Below are 12409 nucleotides of genomic sequence, written 5' to 3'. Positions count from 1 at the left end.
AAACTTATACTGGAGCAGTACCATAAGTATCAGTGCAACTGCTGAGGCAGTGGGGGCATCATCTTCCTGGGGAAAAGAAATGGTAATCTACAAGAAAGAAGGGCTAAATACAATATAAACATACATCGTATATAATATGATGGATGAACATTAAACATATAATATGGATGAATATTAAACATAGAGGTGGCCACAACACACATTCACTCAAAGAGACACCAAAGGATCAATCCATAGGAAAAATGGACAAAGGTAGAATGTGTCAAAGAGCTTCAAAATATTAAGCTGGCATGTCTGGTGAGAAAGTTGTCCAGTTCCTTAGATTAAGCGACTTTGATGGAGAACTTTGCTGAAAAAAGACACCATGGTTTAAAACATGCAATGAACATTCTTAAAACAATCATCATCATCATCATCATCTTCTTCTTTTTCTTCTTCTTCTTCTTCTTCTTCTTCTTCTTCTTCTTCTTCTTCTTCTTCTTCTTCTTCTTCTTCTTCTTCTTCTTCTTCTTCTCTTCTCCTCTTCGTCTTCTTTTCATCTCTCCTCCTACTATTCCTCCTCCTCCTTCTTCTCCTCCTTTTTCTTATTCTTTTATTCCTCCTCTTCCTTATTCTTCTTATTTTCCTTCTCCTCCTCTTCTTCCATCTCCTTCTTCTCTTCCTCCTTGTCCTCCTCTTACTCCTCCTCCTCATTCTCCTTTTTCTTCTCCTCTTCCTCTTCCTTTTTCTCCTCCTTTTCCTTTTCCTCCTTTTCTTCTTCATCTTCTTTCTTTCTTCTTCCATTCATCTCTATTGTCTTGTTTTTCTTATATTCCACAAATGAATGTGATCTTCTATGTCTATCCCTTCCCTCTGACTAATTTTTCTCAACATGACTTGTCATATTCATACATAATAAAAGCAAATTTTATGAATTCATTTTCCCTAATAGCTGCATAGTATTCTATTGCTTAGATATACCACAGTTTCTGTATCCATTCTTTTGTTTTTGGGGCACTTGGGTTCTCTGGCTATTGTATATAGTACTACTATGAACATAGGAATGTTCGTCAATGAATGTAGAGAGCTTTTCTACATTTTGTTTTGGGGTACCTAGGGTATATTCCTAGGAATGATATTTCTGGATTATATAAAAGCTCAGTTTATAGTTTTTTGAAGAATGTCTATATTGTTTTCAAAAAAAGGCAAGGCCAGTCTACATTTCCACCAGCAGTGAATGAGAGCCCCTTTCTCCCCACATATATACCAGCACTGGCTGTCTTGTTCTTTGTGATGTACGCCAGTCTTTGTGTGAAATGGTAGCTCATTGTCATTTTTATTTGCATCTATCTGATGATCAAAGATGTAGAGCACTTTTAATGTCTTTTAGCCACCTGAATTTATTCTTTGAGGAATATATATGCTCTTTTCCCCACTTTTATATTTTTTTCCTTGCTAATCTCTACTAGTCCCTTGCATAGGATCTTGGATATTAGCCCTTCATCAGATGGATATTGGGCGAATAGTGTTTCCCAATCAGTGGTTAGTATTTATCCTAGTCACTGTTTTCTTTGAGGTGCAGAAGCTTCTTAGTTTAATGTTTATCTTTGCTCTCATTTATTTGGCCAGTGGTGGTTCACCCTTGAATATGTCTTTAATTTAAATGTTATGTATAGTGTATTATGTCTCCTTTTTTCTCTATGTTTCTTATGGTTTCAGGCCTGATATCAAGGTCTTGAATTCATTTTGACTTGATTGTTTTGCATGGTGTTAAAGAGATGTCTGAGTTCACATTTTTTTGCATGTAGTTGACCAGTTTTCCCAACAAGGAAGTACCTTGTATACTTAATGATATTTCTGATTTAAGTCTGTGCACTTAGATTCTAGCTTCTTCTCTCTTGGCGGATTCCTTCATCTCCTTTGATAAAGCTCCACATTTTGGGGACTTGACTATAAGTAATCAGGATGGCTATAAGGGGTATTTTACTCACCTGCACTATTCTCATTTATTTTTATTATTTTATTCTTATTTATAAAAAATCTTATATTTTAGGTAACATGTTATAGTAGTGTTAATATTTCTTGATGTGCAAATTTACTGCATCTTACCAACAACTAAGTACCCAATTACATACCTAAAATGATTTATTTTAAATTATGGTAACTGTTTATAACATGGCCTATCTTTCAGGTGCACAGAGTTGTAGCATCTTTAAATTCTCTATTACTATGATCATTAAAGGTCTAGTGTCCATCCACCACCATTCAGTTTAACTCCATTTACTGATTTTACTCACTCCTGTGTATTATTATTCTTTTGTATAATTTTTTAAACATTTGTTAGTTACACAACATATTTAAGAGACAACAAAACCAAGACATCATTTGAAAGTTGTGATTTCATGTAACTTTTGTGATAGTACTCAAGCTAGTCTTTAATCTATTCTATTCCTATGTAAAATAAGTGTTTGAAAATTAAGTTTGAGTTTTGATTTGCTGTCAACTTAAAAGACAAAAGGAACATTTTTTCATTTTTCATCTCTGAATCTCTGAGTGATGCTGTTTTTTGCTTGTTTGTTTTGTTTGTACCCTGCCAATCTCAGGGCTTATACCTAGCTCGGTATTCAGGAATCTGAGTGATACTATTTTTGCAGAGCTTAGTCTATTTGGTGTAGGGTCTGTTTGCAGAAGGATGTTGGGAGTATCAATAAAAGGAGGAGGCCACAGATCCATCATGATGATTTATTCATTCAAGTGATTTGTTGTTGTGTGCCAGTTGCTTTTCTAGGTGCTAAATGTATATTAGCCAACAGGCTGATGGACAGGAAATTTATGTTAATTAAATTTAAATTCTCATAAAAAACATAGCAAACCAATACACAGGAAATAGATTCAATGTTTTAGATGGCTTTCTAGAAGATTTTGTGGCTGTAGGAATAGCAGGTGGTACAACTGGAGATTGACCTGGAAGACAGAGGGGGTTGTGTCTAAATCTACAGGGCTACAAAGAACTGTGAATTTCCTGGAATACAGCACTCTGGATTTGAAGAAAACCTTGAAAGTGGCTGCTGGGCTCACTGAAGAATGTTTTTCTTTTAAAGACTTTCACATGGTACAACTTGGCATCAAGAGAAAAAAAGCTGTCTGTCATCTAATAGCATATGTGCTGGACTAAGAGCAAAGCAGTGTTTGCCATCTTGGGAGTGATAGTTTTAAGTTTTGTTTTACTTTTTTTTTTTTTAATTTGAGTTGCCAAGAGGTGTTCAGTAAGCCTATGGGTTCTACCTGTGGTTTTAAGATTACTAGATTGACTATGATGCTGCTTTAGTTCTTTGGTAACAGGATTACCCAAGTCACTCCCACTAGTTCCTGGGAGATTCCTGAACTGTATCCAGTAATTTTGGGGGAGACCATGTGCTGCTGGGAATTGAGCCTGGGTGGGGGAAATGCTAGGCATGTGTCTTAAACACTGTAATATTTTCCCTCTCCTATTTTTTTAATCATGTAAAATAAGTGGATATTATGTTTATTAGAAACATACCCTCTTCAATGACATACATTTGACTTTTCAACAATTTTGGAAAATAACATATGATTAGACTTAATCTGGTAAAAAAAAATGAAGTTTTCTTATAGCCCATTCCTCAGAGCTGAACTCTGCATTCACATACACAGACTATGAATGTCAGCCTTAACATTTGTGTGTGTGATAACACTTTTATTTACCAAGTTCTTCATAACAATTATTTCAGGCATTAAATATTTCAACACCAATTTTACCAAGAGTGTGACCTTCCCTTACCCAGTGTCCCCAATTTCTCATGCACCACTCTAAGCTTCCTTATTGCAGGCACAAATTTAATTCATATTGTTTGTTACAACTCTAAGGCAAATGGAATGAACAAAAATTAGATCGGGGCCGGGCGGTGGCACTAGAGGTAAGGTGCCTGCCTTGCCTGCGCTAGCCTTGGATGGACTGCGGTTCGATCCCCCGGCGTCCCATATGGTCCCCCAAGCCAGGAGCGACTTCTGAGCACCTAGCCAGGAGTAACCCCTGAGCGTCACCGGGTGTGACCCAAAAACCAAAAAAAAAAAATTAGATCAACAAGGGTCACTCTGAAATAATTGTTATATTTTTATATGATTACTGTCTAAGGATTTATCAAGCTGTAATTGGTGCTAACTGAGCTTTCTGTGTTACTGTTTAGGCTACTGAGCTTGGTAGATTTATGTATGTAACTTTCTCATCAGATTTTTTTTTGTAATTTTACATAAATGACACTACTATGCAATTTTGAAGTAGGGTGTGGCTGCTGTAGTTTCTGAGCTGCTGTAGTTTCATGCAGAAAGGGAAATCTGCCCCAGTCATTCTGAGAATGTCATAGAAGTATCAGCCCAGATCAGACTACCTGAAATAGTTTGTTGGAATTTGGAAGAGGAGCTGGGAAATTTTTCTGCTGGGAAGATGGCAGGTAATGATGGATACTGCTGGGTTTTCCAGAGGCAGATGTGTGTGTGTGTTTGTGTGTGTGTATGTATGTATGTATGTTTTATTTGGGGAATTCTGCCCAATTACTATTTGGAAAAATAATCCGAGTTTGTAGCCTGTAGTTCAGTCCCACCTCATAAGGTTCAGCTACTCATATTATTTCAGTTCAATTGTGAAACTGGACCATTTCTATCAGAGGGTGTAGGGTGTAATTCTGGGCTACTGTGATTCGATACAAACAGGAGAATCTTCCTCCTGTCATTCTGAGAAGGCTTCAGAGATATCAGCCTGGACCATACTACCTGAGAAGAGTGGACAGTCTTATTTTCACTTTTGATTTACTTATCTTTTGAGACTAAAATAGAGCTGACTGATGAGCTGATGTGGCACTGACTATGGGACATGTTTGTGGCTACCAGGGTTTCCAAAAGTACAGAAGGGAGAGAGGAGGCTCCTTGTATTCACTCATAGAAGACTTTAATGTTCTCTGCCCAAATAGTGGATGCCTAGAATTCTGGTCAATTAGGTGTCTCTGAAGAGAATGCTGATAAAGTGGTGAAGTTGGGTCAGTGGTATGGTGGCAATTGTGGGTGTGAGTGCAGCTGCCAAGGCTTCAGCACTGTGGGGACTCAGTCCATCTCTCCTCCTGAGAGAACTCATCGTCAGCTGCAACACCTATGTACCAATGATTTTTCCTGGCTTGGTTTTTAACTCTTTCAAAAATAAAATGAGTCTATGGAGGTGGCTAGTGAGCTGATATGGTGACTGCTGTGGGGCAAGTGTGTTGCTCTTTATGCTTTTTTAAAGCCAGGTACACAGAAGGTTCAAATTATATTTAAAAAATTTACTTCATTGAGGTACTGTGAATTATAATACTTTTAATAGAGACTCATACCAACCCCATACCCATGACCAGGGTACCCCCTTTCATCTACCACGGTCCAAAAGCCTGTCCCATATTATAGTACCCCCCAGGCTCAATTCTGTGACTCAACTTTCCAGTTCTGTTGCTGTTAACGGTTTGTTGCTCTTTATTGTGTGTCTTTAGGTCCCATATGTAAGAGCAATCATTCTGTACCTAAGCCATTTCTTCTGACTGACTTTAATATGTGTGATATCCTCTAGTTCCATCCAAGTCATGGAAATTGCATGGCTTATTCTTTCTTACAGCTGCATAGTATTCCATTGTGCATATATACCACAATTTCTGAAATCATTCACCATAGTTGGGCATTTTGGTTTCTCTTATATCTTGGTTTTATATATACTAAGCTCTGCAATGAACACAGATGTGCACATGTTCTTTCTAATATTTTTGGGGGGTAGATGCAAAAAAGTGGTATTATTGGATCAGATAAAAGTTCTATTTCTTGGGCCCGGAGAGATAGCACAGCGGCATTTGCCTTGCAAGCAGCCAATCCAGGACCAAAGGTGGTTGGTTCGAATCCCAGTGTCCCATATGGTCCCCGTGCCTGCCAGGAGCTATTTCTGAGCAGACAGCCAGGAGTATCCCCTGAGCACCGCCGGATGTGGCCCAAAAACCAAAAAAAAAGTTCTATTTTTTCTTTTGGAATAAATCTCCATTTTACTTTCACAGAAGATGAAGAGTTCAAGTGATTTGATCTCTAACATTAGCAGCCATTTTAACACAGAATCCTTTGCTTTGGAGAAAGGGTCCCTGATAATATTGAAACCAAGAAGGTTTCACCTCAGAGTACTAGAGCTTAAATTTGGGGGTCCTACCCATGCAATTTATGTATTCTACTATCTCTTGCTATTTCTTTATATTTTTTTGTTTTAGTTTATGTGGACCACACGTGGAATTGTTTGGGCAAGTATCTTGGCTCCATGCTTATGCATAGGGGTCACTCCCAATGGTGCTTTGGGGACCCTGTGGTGCAGAGATAAAACCCAGGTCTTCTGCATGCATAGTATGAGCTGCAGGCTATCGAACTATTCCCAGCATTAAACAAACAGATAAAGGGTCACTATATCTTAATACTATACTATAAGTTCCTTATTATATATAGTAAGTTCCTTTCTTCTTGGAGAGTTCATTATTTTTCTTCTACTTACTTTCAATACACCTTCTATTTTCTAAATTAAAAAAAAAAAGAAAGTAAAAGAGAAAGAGGCATTGTTTGACCCATCCAGGGTTAGAGCAAAAGACCTGGTCATCTGAGAGGCCCCATCCTCCTCAAGACCTGAGGGGGATGATTTTCCTCCCCTGATCTTGATCTGAGTTTTGCCCTATCTTTCCAGCTTCTGTGACCTAGTAGGAGTGGCAGACAGTGAGACCCAGACAGATGCTTTTACAGCTGAATGATAGAGTTTGGATGATGCTACTGAAGGGACTGGATCCCACGCCAGGAAGCAAACTCCTGCAGGGAGCTGGCATGGGAAGGGAGCGCACCTGCTAAAAAACCTGCTATGAAAGTGACGTAGCATCTGCTGAAGACTCACATGGGACTGCTGGAGCCCAGATGACAACCTGTTTTTGCAGATATGTGGCCAGGCAGGGGGTGGGAATCCCAGAAGAAGGAAATAGATATGGGAGCTGTGAAGGAGTGCTCTAAGCTGAATCTTTTCTTTCTCATCTGTCTTGGCTTGGGTGGAAGATGCTGTGTCAAAACAGTAGATTCTGCATCGGTGGCTTGACTGTGTGCCAGAGTTCTGAGTGGGCAGGTGTTGTTAGCTAGTGGAGTTAGTTGCTAAGGTTTGAATCCAAACCAGGAACAGGGTGGGAGTGGAGTAGGGCTGAGTGGAAGAGGGAGAGCAGCTGCAGGGGGTGGTGAGTCAGTCGGAAAGAACCTCCTTTTTCCTCCCTTGCCCACATCTGTGGCACAGGCACCCAAGACCAACCCCAACTGCTCAGGCCAGCCCCTGCCAGCATTGGGCTCCCCGGGCTCATTTCAGGTTCCTTGGGTTGTTAAGAGACTTTTCTGTAAGCTAAAATTTTGAGGTGTAGATGGGGCATTGCCATTCCCTTTCCCTCTCCCCCTTTTTTTTTTATCTGCACCTTATCTTTTTTTACAACCTGTCTGAAGTAAGCCTACTTTCTTTCCCTGGGCCAGTGTCTTTCTTTTAATCATTAGTTAGAGGTGTGTGCAATGAGTGATGCCAAAACCACACGATTATTTCACCTTATGCTCAGTTTCCTTGGGGAGTCATTCTCACTCACTAACCAATTTTCAAATGAAGAGGTTTTACTGAACCCCTAGCAGATCAAGTCATAATTCGGCCACAGAGTGGATTCATAGATGAGTTTAAAACTCAGAAGGCTGGGTGGTAAGATAAATTGAATCTAATTTTTTAACCCTCTTTCAAAATGAGGGAAATATTAGAGTGACCAAACTTGGCCTTTCGGCTTTTTTCAATCTGATTTTTCAAGAGCAATGACATTTGCAACATGACCATGAATCTCTAGGGGGATGTTACTTTTCTTGAAAAATGAAGATGTGGCAGAAGTGAAACAACTACCATCTCTTTTTTTCTATGCTCTTTGCTTTTGTCTTTTCTTCTTTCCTCTTTGCACAGCTCCTTCCTTGAAGGTGGGGCTGATAAGAACATGCAGGAGACTGTTCAGGGCTGAGGAGAATTTAGAGAATACTGAGGGAAATAAACATTTCATCCCTCCCTTCCCTTTGTCCCTCCCTCCCTCCATGTTTTCCCTCCTTCCCTATCTCTTTCTCTTTCTCTCCTTCCTTCCCTCTCTTTTCCTTCTTCCCTCCCTATCTCCTTCCCTCCCTCAGTCCCTCCCTCTCTCTTTCTTTCCCTCTCTCCTATCCACCACTCTCCTTCCCTCTCTCTCTCCTAACTACCCTTTCTCCTTCCTCTCTCTCTCCCTCTGTCCCTCCCTTCTTCCTTCCCTCTCTTCCTCCTTCAGGCCTGTCAAAGCCTCCTTCTGGCCTTCCATAGCATATACTCCTTTGTTACATTCTCTCCCAACTCAATGAGAATTTCTGATTCTAGGATTCATAGCTTTGAAGGCAACTTGATACACTGATTGTGATGACAAAAAATTAGAAACTCTGTGTGCACCCAAAACTTCATGTTGATTTTCCAAGACATCTGAATATATTTTCTTCCCATTTCATATACCCATATTTTATTATAGAAATCATTGAGTAACATAAAGCACTTTATTACTTATAACATTAAAATAATTTCATAATATTAAAACACACATTTGTTGATCAAGATTGATTTTTAGAGCTGGAAATACTGATGAAAACTGATTACATTTTTCTTTTACCAAAATATCTTCCCCACCCCATGACATTGAGTTAGATCTGAGTGAGGAATCATGAAACATCATTGGGAAGGACTGGTGGGGAGAGGCAGGTACTGAATTAGGCATTGCACTCCCAAGGTCAAAATCTATACAAAATATTCAAGTTTTTACAATGTCAACAAAATAGACCCTCAATATCTCATTCAACCTTTTGGAAACAAAATTTGGTAATTTCTTTAAGGAAAAGGTGAATGTATTTTTGGCTTGAGGTTCCCGAAATACATAGGAACTTTGTTTCTTTCTTTTGATATGTTGCTTTAAGCCCAGAGTATAGAGCAGGGGTCTTCAAACTATGGCCCGCAGAGGAGACTGATCTGGCCTGCCAGCAGTGAGCGCTGTTTGGTTGCCAAGATACCTGCCAGCATATACACTCAGTGTCACAGTTTCTCAGGGATGACGTCAACTGCCTCCACCCACAGCATGTTGTGTGCTGGGAGGGTGGGCATGAGGGCGGTGTTGAGAGGGACACTGATGCGCCCTTGCACCTTGTGCTTGGCGTATGTGTTGCTGATGACGTTACTGGAGGGCGCCAGATGCTGCGTGGCGAGGAGTACCACATGTGGGTGACTATATGATGTAAAAAGGCGCCTGCTCCACCCCCAGGCAACGTGGTGTCTGTGTGCTGTGCCTGCCTGTCAGTGAGGTTTTCCTCTACTCCCTCCACTGCCAAAGGTCAGTCAAAAGTGCCATAGAAATAAATTTTTGCCAGATGGGGGGTTCTGCCCGATTGGGCTGTGAGTGACTCATGTGAAAATTCCCCTTTGGGGGTGGTGAGGCGTTCAGTGCTGAAATCAAAGTTAGGGGGTGAGCGGTGGTTGGGAGGTTAGGGGTTTGGTGCTGAATTGCCCATGTGGAAAATTAGGGGTTCGATGCTGAAGCATTTTAAAGGGGTTACATTGAAAATTTTATATGCATTTTGCAATTCCTTTTTAGTGTTCACATGCTGATTCTGAACATATCAATTTGGGCATTATATAGGGAGATATAACTGAACTATCAGGGACTGAGCTGGTCTGCTTAGAAAAGCCTGCAAAGGGTAAGTGTTCACATCAGGGACTAATGGGAGTTCATACACTGTGTATATATATGTATATATATATATATATATATATATATATATACATATTTGTATTTCACTAATATCAGTTTGGAATCCCTAGGAAACAATGATGTCAAGAAAAAGAATAATTGACAGTGAGTGTAGGATATTCAAAGAACAGTGGACTTACGATTACTTTTTTATGCAGTACAAAGAAAAAACTATGTGTCTGATATGCCAGAATATAGTTGCTGTGTTCAAAGAATACAATTTGCGATGCCACTATCAAACTCAACATAAAGATAAATATGATTGTTTGGAGAAGTGAGAAAAGATAAAATATTACAACTGAAACATACACTGACGACTCAGCAAAATACTTTTGTGAAGCAGAAGCAGTTAAATACTTTCTCACTGCGGGCAAGTTTTCAAGTTGCCAAGCTAATAGCGTGCAATGGCAAACCATTTGTAGAGGGAGAATTTGTTAAAGAATGCCTTATTTCTGTTGCCAAAGAGATGTGTCCAGAGAAGGCCGATTTATTTAGTACAGTGTGCCTTTTATAAGTTACAATGACACAAAGGATTGAAGAAATGGGAGAAAATTTGCTACACCATTTGCAAAGCTCTGCAAAGAAACTTCGCTATTTTTCCTTGGCACTCAACAAAAGCAATGATGTTCGTGATTCTGCCCAACTTCTCATTTATATGCGTGGGACAAATGAGTATTTTGAAGTCACAGAGGAGCTTGCTGCACTGCAAAGTATCAAAGGTACAACTACAGGAGTGAACATATTTGAAAAGGTTTGCCAAACTGTGAATGGTTTGGAGCTGGACTGGGTTAAACTAGTCAGTGTAACAACTGACGGTGCTCCTAGCATGGTGAGGTCTAAGAGAGGAGTAATTGCTCACATTACACAAGAGATGGACAAACATAACCATCCTCATCCAATTGCCATACACTGCCTCATCCACCAACAAGCGCTGTGTTGTAAATCACTGAAGTGGGACTCTGTTATGAAAATTGTGGTGTCTTGTGTTAATTACATTAGAACTCACGCACTATACCACAGACAATTTCAGGAATTTCTATCTGAGGTAAATGTTGCCCATGAAGATGTTCTGTATCACACAGAAGTCCATTGGCTGAGTAAAGGGAGAGTTTTGAAACGTTTCTATGACTTACTTCCGCAGATTACAGCTTTTCTATTTTCAAAAAACCAAGAAGTACCAGAGCTCAATGATGCAGAATGGAAATGGCACCTTGTCTTTCTGACAGATATAACAGAGTACTCAACAGTTTCAATCTGCAACTTCAAGGCAAGGGGAAGCTCATCTGTGATATGGCATAGCATGTGAAAGCATTTGAAGTAAAATTAGGCCTTCTCATCAAACAAGTACAGGAGGAAAACTTCAGTCATCTCCCAACAACTCAAAAGCTGTCAGTGGACAAACCATTGGTTGCATTCCCAAAGGAAACATGTCTGGCTTCACTAGAATTGTTGCAAAAGGAGTTTCCATTTAGATTCAAAGAGCTTCATCTCCATGAACAGGACATACAGCTTTTTCATAACCCATTTTCTGTTGAGATTGAAAATGTCCTTACAATTTACCAAATGGAACTGGCTGAACTGCAGAATTGTGACTCTCTGAAAGACGCATTTAAGTCAAGTAACCTTTTGAATTTTTATGCATCTCTCCCCTCTGAGACATATCCAAATATCAGGAACCATGCACTCAAAATGGTAACCATCTTTGGTAGCACTTATGCCTGTGAACAGACTTTTTCAAGAATGAAACATCTGAAATCTCCAACCAGATCAAGATTAACTGATGCCCACTTGCATCATTTGTTACAGCTGGCAGTGACAAATATGGAACTGAACATTGACCATCTCCTTAGCCAAAAGCAGGCCCACAGTTCCCATTGAAATACTGGTGTGTGATCTGTTTATTTATAAATGGTTTTCATTTTATTTATATAAGATATGTGCAGTGTGAGTAGGAATTAGGAGCTTATATAGTCCGGCCCTCCAGCTCTCTAAGGGACCGTAATCCACTCCCCACTTTAAAAAGTTTGAAGACCCCTGGTATAGAGGATGCTTGTGAATTTTTGCACAGATTGGCCTTTCTCTCTAGTATTTGATGGTCTTTCATTGGGAGTCATGTGGCTAGAAGTGGTTATGTCTCCAAGGTTGAGCTGGCTCCAAGAGAAACTTGTTTTAGTTGTCATTAGTTGTTGCAATGAAAGCGCTAAGTGACCTCTTACCCCTGTTGTGTTGTTTCTCTACTATGTCTTTTGTCTCCTGACTATCATAGTTACTTGTTACTTAATGGAATAGTTAGAGAAGGGGGGGCACTTATGTGATGAAAGGTGTTACTAATGTGATGAAGGGGCACAATATTGAGGTTTAGGATAATAAGTTGAGTGACTATGGGGTATGTAGGTTCTTGCTTTATGGAGATACCTCTGCCCCCTACAACTTTATGGGTTATGTGTGCCCTCTGTCCTTGGTAAGAGAGAAGTAGGTTGCAATTAATTAGAAACTAGAAGCTGTGAGAGTATGTTGGTGAGGGGGAAGAGCTTAATGGATGAGATGAGTATGAATGA

Source organism: Suncus etruscus, chromosome 4 (genome assembly GCF_024139225.1).
Source record: "Suncus etruscus isolate mSunEtr1 chromosome 4, mSunEtr1.pri.cur, whole genome shotgun sequence".
NCBI classification, from domain to species: Eukaryota; Metazoa; Chordata; class Mammalia; order Eulipotyphla; family Soricidae; genus Suncus; species Suncus etruscus.
Note: the sequence above shows the minus strand (reverse complement) of the source record.